This window comes from Suncus etruscus, chromosome 8 (genome assembly GCF_024139225.1).
Source record: "Suncus etruscus isolate mSunEtr1 chromosome 8, mSunEtr1.pri.cur, whole genome shotgun sequence".
Lineage (NCBI taxonomy): Eukaryota > Metazoa > Chordata > Mammalia > Eulipotyphla > Soricidae > Suncus > Suncus etruscus.
In genome coordinates, this window is record NC_064855.1 from 77,814,622 (window position 1) to 77,821,419 (window position 6,798).

Below are 6,798 nucleotides of genomic sequence, written 5' to 3' on the forward strand. Positions count from 1 at the left end.
GTGCCTCTTATTAGGTTTCCTTGTATACGTTTGTTAATTTAATATTTCTGATTCTTTGTTTTATCACAATGGGGATAAAAGGCTCTCAGTTCACAGAGTTTGTATTGTATTAGGAAGACAATGTACAGGTGGGAAAAAGAAGCATAATATCACAGGGCTACTAATGTTTTGTTATTGTAACAAATACCATAAATTTAGTGACTAAAGCACCATACATTATCCTACAATTATAGAGGCCCAGGGATTACAAAGGATGTCATAGGTTAAAGCAAGAGATTAAGTTAACTTGATAAATTGAAGTATCAACAAGATACTTTTATTTCTCCTAAAAATCTGCATCATTTCTTTTCCAGCTACTTGAGTTTCACAAATTTCAAAAATTCATGGTCTCCTCTCCCCACTCTGACCTCTGTTTCCTTCTCATACCTTGTTTCTTATCCTCCTGCCTCTCTTTACTGGGGTTCACTTGCACCAACTAGATAATTCAGACACTTTTTTTTTGGTTCAGTAGTCTTAATTTAATCACATCTGCTAAGTCTCTTTTACCACATAAACTAACAATCAACCAACCTGAGAGGTTCTCAAGATTAGGACATGGGTACCTTTGGGTACCATTATTTGGCTAAACATGGTTAAGTACTGATTGCTTTGACAAAAATAAGCAGGTTTGGCAGATAAAAAATGACTGGGGAGAATAAAAAATGAGGTCAAGTAAGCAGTCCAATCATATAAGGTATATAAACTGTGGTTAAGAACTCGGAATTTTATTTTCACTGTGTTAGGAAAAACTCTAGGGATCACAGACTGAATGTGCCATAATTTGACTTATAGATTATAAGGGCTTGCTTTTGAGTTGCTATGTGAAAAATATTTTTATGTTTTTTTTTTCAGAAAAGAGAAAGGAGGAAATATATGGTCAAGGTACATGTTTTTATTGTTTATTTACTTACACTGAAGCATTTTTAGTAAATATGCAAGCTGACTAGGCATAAAAAGAAAATACAGGCAAAAACTGAACAAGGGAGCAGCAAGAACCAGTGTATATGTGGAGAAGTTGAACCTTTTTTGGGGGGAAGGGGGGTCACACCTGGCAGTGCTCAGGGATTATTCCTGGCTCTTTGCTCAGAAATCGCTCCTGGCAGGCTCAGGGGACCATCTGGGATGCTGGGATTCGAACCACTGACCTTCTGCATAAAAGGCAAACGCCTTACCTCCATGCTATCTCTCCGGCCCAGTTGAACCTTTTTAAAAAATTTTTTTAATATCTTTATTTAAGCATCATGATTACAAACATATTTGCAGTTGGGCCTCAGACTTAGAAAGAACGCCCCCCTTCACCAGTACAAATTACCACCAGCAATGACCCCCCTCACTTTCTTCCCCCATCCCCCTCCCTTGGAGATAGGCATTCTGCTTTTCTCACTCGTCAACATTGCCACGGTACTTCTTAGTGTAGTCATTTCTCTAACTGCATTTACCACTCTTTGTGGTGAGCTTCATATCGTGAGGACCACCTTCCGGCCCTTATTTCTATTGTCCCTGAGCATTATTACAATAATGTCTTTTCTTTTTCTTTCCTTTTTTTTTCCCCATTTCCTCCAGGATCTCATGTTTCATGGCATACAGTATCTCTAAGTAATGTCTGATTACCCTTTGGATCACTGTATTACTTGTAGTGATCTCCCTATTTCATTTCTAATTTCGCTTATTAAGTTTATCTCTCCCTTTCTTTGTGAGTTTTACTAGTAGTTTCTCAATCTTGTTTATTTTTTTCAAAAAAACCATTTTTGCTTTCATTGATCTTTTGGATTGTATTTTGGGTTTTTACTTAATTAATTTCTGCTCTACTTATTTTGGGTTCATTTTGTTGATCATTTTCTAATTTTATAAGCCATGTCATAAAGCTATATATGTAGGCCCCTTCTTCCTTCTTGATGTGTGCTTGCAATTTTGACTTTGAGTCTGTGTTTGTTCCGACTATTCAGATATGTTTCTTGTAGGCAGAAGAATGTTGCATTCAGCTTCTTGATCCATTTGCCACTCTGTCTCTCTTAACTGGTACATTTGGCCCATTGACTTTGAGAGAAATAATTGTCATGGGATTTAGAGCCATCTTTGTGAGGAAGTTATATGTAGCTTTAGGCCTGCCTTGTCTTAAAGTAGACCTTTAAATTATCTTTTAAGGATTATTTTGTGCCTGTAAAAATATGGAACACTTCACAAATTTGAATATCATTCTTGTGCAGGGGCCATGCTAATCTTCTCTGTATCGTTCCAATTTTAGTATATGTGCTGCTGAAGCGAGCACCAAGTTGAACCTTAATAAGAGCAAAGTCCATTCTTCCTATGCTATCAGGTAGAAAAAGAAGGATGCATTGGGGATAGATGCATTTCACTTAAGATGCCATTGCAAAATATCTGTTTTGAGGGTAAATAGGATTACATGAGAGAGGACATAGAGTGAAATACTTATTTAAGTTAGTGGAGAATGCATTGGCCAAGGAAAAGTGTTGGTTTTTTTTTTCTGTACAATGTTGAAAGCTCCTTGAAGAGCATAGGCATTAATTTAAATCAAACATGGTATATGCATGTGTTATTTCTCAGCTATGATGAGTTACTTAGGAACAAAACTGGAGAGTATTAAATATTGAATTCAATCAGCATTGTACTTTTGAATGTGAACACATGGGGAGCAGGATTTTAAGGATGATGTAAAGAAGTTAAGCATCTAATTTGTATAAAAGAGGGAGATGAGGACATGGGGCATTGATACCAATGGAAAAGTCAATAGGCAGTCTCAGTGGGTTAAGTCAGTTTGCTGAGCTCTAATTTAGGTAGAGTATGTCAGTGAGTTCTGGGAGATTTTATTTAGGTGGTTGCAGATAAAAAGCAACTGGAAATTGGAAAAGGGTAGTGAAAATTGTATTGCCACTTGAGTTCGTGTTAAGCTCAGGACCTCTAGTCTGCCAGCAAGAAACTTCTTTGGCACATGGATCATTATGGGTATACTCAAAAAGATGGTGTCTCCCAGATTTCATTCTTCATTCAGAATAAATAGTAAATGGTGTGGTCACTGCCTAACACTTTATTTCTTAAACATTGATTAGTACACATAAGCATTGTTTTGAAAGTTATTTCCTTCAGCATTATCAGTAAATACTTTGCATACCTATTTTATATATCGATATAAGGGTCACATAACACTTTCTCAGATAAAAAAGGATTGTTAGTGGATACGAATTTAAGAACCCCAGATCTAAAGCACAACCAGTAAGGGAGAGCTAGTGTAGAGTGAAAGGTGGTGGATTTCATTTATGTTTTGACCTTGAAGTGTCTGTAAATTTCTAAGAAGAGATGAGCAAGAGCATGGTGGATTGGGATCTGGAGCTCAGATGTCTAAAGGAAAACATTGTAGTCGAGATGGAGAAAAATATGAAGCCTAACCAAGGTACCAAGTGGAGGTAATATCTGTGGTGAAAATCAATTCAAGAACATCCAAAAGTTTTAGACACAGAAATCCCTCCCTTGATACACTGATAAAATTAATCCCATGTTTTCCAAATTCCAGTAGCATTTTTTGGTAGATGGGCACTGAGAGTCCCATGAGTGGGAGACAAAATTTTCACCATTCCCAGAAGAGATAAATGTACTATGTCCTCTAAGTTGTATAACTGATAAATGGATACATTGAATAAAACTCCATTCATCTGTAATTTTTCAGAGAAGGCAGTCTGATTAATGAGTCAGGGGTTGATCTCTCCTCTCCTCTTTTTATGCCTCATTTTTCTGTCCATCATTCTCTCTAGAAGAAGACAAAGAAATAAAATAAGGTGATATGCAAGTTCTTTAACATTACATTAATTAACAGTTCCTTGAGGGAAGTAATGGAAACTTGCATACGTGGTTGTCTCCCTGTAGCTTACAAACCCAGAAAGTATGAGGTTGTAGAAAGTAAGTTGCTCCAGAAAGTTAAAGATGTATATTTGTATACATTTCATACATTATAGTTTTGGTTTGAATAGGATGTGGGACCCTGAATTTCTTACTTAATCTCTCTGCACATCTCTGCTCTCATAAAAAGCATCAACAAGAATATATCAAGTATATACCAATTTGCATCTTTGTTTAATTAGTAATTTCCTGTCTAACACAGGGCTGCTGTGAGACAGCTATATGAGAATACAGATATAAAAATACTTTGTAGGGGCCGGAGAGATAGAACAGAGGTAAGGCATTTGCCTTGCATGCAGAAGGACGGTGGTTCAAATCCCGACATCCCATATGGTCCCCCGAGCCTGCCAGGAGCGATTTCTGAGCATAGAGCCAGGAGTGACCCCTGAGCGCTGCCGGGTCTGACCCAAACCCCCCCATATACTTTGTAAACCATGAAACTATAGTGGAATTTAGTTATTACTAAGTTAATTATGACTACGTTGTATAAAACTCATTATGTGTTTGTCTTGACCCTCAAAAATCCACAACAGGTTTGGCCATGCCAAAAAAGCCTCATTTTGGGGGATCAGTTTTTTTTTTTTTTTGATTGCTGGATAATTTTTTATGCATGTTTATCTTGCTTTTGTTTGTTTGTTTGTTTGTTTGTAGATTAAGGGGCATTATTCATTATTTACATTTTATACTAAAATCACCACACTCAGAAAAGGAAAGGTAAATTTTCAAATTCCCTAGGTGGCCTGAACCCTAGCCCTCTTACTAAATTTGCCGTGACTTTTAGAAACCCACAGTCTGCTGCCCTTTCTAAAGCTCCCCTAAACAAAGTAAAGGGCTTGGAAAGGAATCCATAGGGGTGCTCTTTCCTGGTCTGAGGAGGCACTGCCATTAGTATATGATGGCAATCTTGCATTATAATTTACACCTGCATTTCATGCATTTTATTCACTGCCAATAATTATTGAATAATTACTGTATTCTCCCACTGTGGCCTCTCTTTGTACTCCCACTTCTACCTAGGGTTTCAGCTAGATTGTTACCTTTTGAAAGTTTCTTTCCCTCTGAGAAGAAGGCAGGTGGTTTGTAATTCTTATTCTTGTGCCAAGCATTTAAAAGGCAAGCTTTTACCTGGTAGCCCATCTCTGTCTCCCTGCTTTCCATGTGTGCCACTTAGTGGAAGGACAGCAGGAAGTAGTTTGTTCTAGGAAGTCACTTTTGCTTAAAGACCTAAAAATTCATGTTTCTGTGATTCCCATGTTACCTATTTTCATGTAGCATCTTCCAAATTTGCAAAGCAAATCTGAATTGAGATAAATTAGATCCTTTGCAGTCCAAGTTGCCTGCCAAATTCAAATTGGCACTTGAAACACTTTGTTTGGGGGTTTGTTGGGAGACAAAATCACCAAAATGTAACCTCACTGAAGGAGTTTGCTTTATTTTCCTGTTGGAGAAAACAAGTTTAACTCCTGAATTTTTCCCTCCCCACTTTTTGGCAAAAAGAATAATTCACCAAAGTCACAGTCAACTTGTGTTGGTTATCTTCTCTTTACTCAGAGAACCATCCCATTTATCATTGCCACAAAGATAGTCTTCAGATATAATTGATAACTATAAAGTATTAGATATAACATAATTCCTATACTTAAGGTTGTTTTTTAATAATTCCATTTTTGATGCTCCTGGGGAAATGCTAAAGAGGGTAGGATCTTTACTCTCACACCTCTGTTATAAGCTTATAATTAATCTTAGAAGGTACTTAAAACTTCTGTCATTTCTAAAAGAGTGCTGATTCTGCATCCTAAAGTGTTTATGGAGGTTGCTGTTGTTGGTGTTCATACTTTATATATTTGAGAAACTTCAGCACAAGACAATTTAATAACCAAGACTACCTTGGGCCTGATTAGTGAAATGGAGACAGAAGCAACTCTAAAATTCAAAACTGTACACAACATTATCAGATTGTTGTGTCTATTTACTTAACCCTAGAACTTAAAACCAAAATAACCAATGCCCTGGAATTAGAGAAAAATGAAAAATTTGTCAAAAGTAACCTTTACTGGATAAATATAGATGTTGCTGAAAAAGATGGTATAATGTAACTCAGCACTTGCTAAGGCAAAGCACTTGATACTCACTTTGCAAAACTCATATCCAAGAAGCTAGTATATGGAAGGTAGAAATAATATGATCCTTGGCTTTCTAGAAGAGGAATTGAACTAGTGGATGCAGTGCAGAAATCTAAGTATAGAACATTTATAGCATCATTTTGTTCCCCAGGGGCCTCTTGAGTATAAAAGTTTCCAAGTGATTTTCACATAATAAAGAGATGAAGATAAATAAAGTCACAGAAATGTTTGAGGCTTCATTTTATTTTCTCATAAATAATGTATTATGTTAGTATCCCTTTGTAAGCATATATGTCACTTCACCTAGACATCTTTGTTGTGAAAAAGTCAGGTTTGGGAGAGAAAAGTTTGGTATTGCCAATGCTCCCTATTCTTACATAAAGTCATAAAGTGCAAGTCAGTCTCTATCTATTCTTTAGACACTGGTCATTTGTATTCATTTAATCAATTATTACTGAACATCTACCACATGCTGAATACAACAGGAGATGCTGTTGATAAAACTGAGTCCCTGGCTGCTGTACAACCATCAGCAGCTGCTACAAGTAAAATCAAACACCAGGAGAGGAGACAGCATTAAAGAAATGACTGACATCAAGAAGTAATCTGCAAATGGTTGAGTTGTAGAAATACACAATTGATAAGCAATTATTCTGTGTTGAGTCAAAACTATTATCTAACAAAAATATAGTGAATAGAAGTTGAAATAATGAACTAAATTCAT

At 36.4% G+C, this 6,798-nt stretch overlaps 1 non-coding gene across 1 annotated transcript; it reads right to left on the reverse strand.

Moving 5' to 3' along the window:
* Nucleotides 1-2,201: 2,201 nt before the first annotated feature.
* On the reverse strand, nt 2,202-2,308 carry LOC126016907 (U6 spliceosomal RNA). Its single transcript, XR_007498592.1, has one exon. It is a non-coding gene; the product is annotated as a U6 spliceosomal RNA (small nuclear RNA).
* Between the last annotated feature and the right edge of the window lie 4,490 nt (nt 2,309-6,798).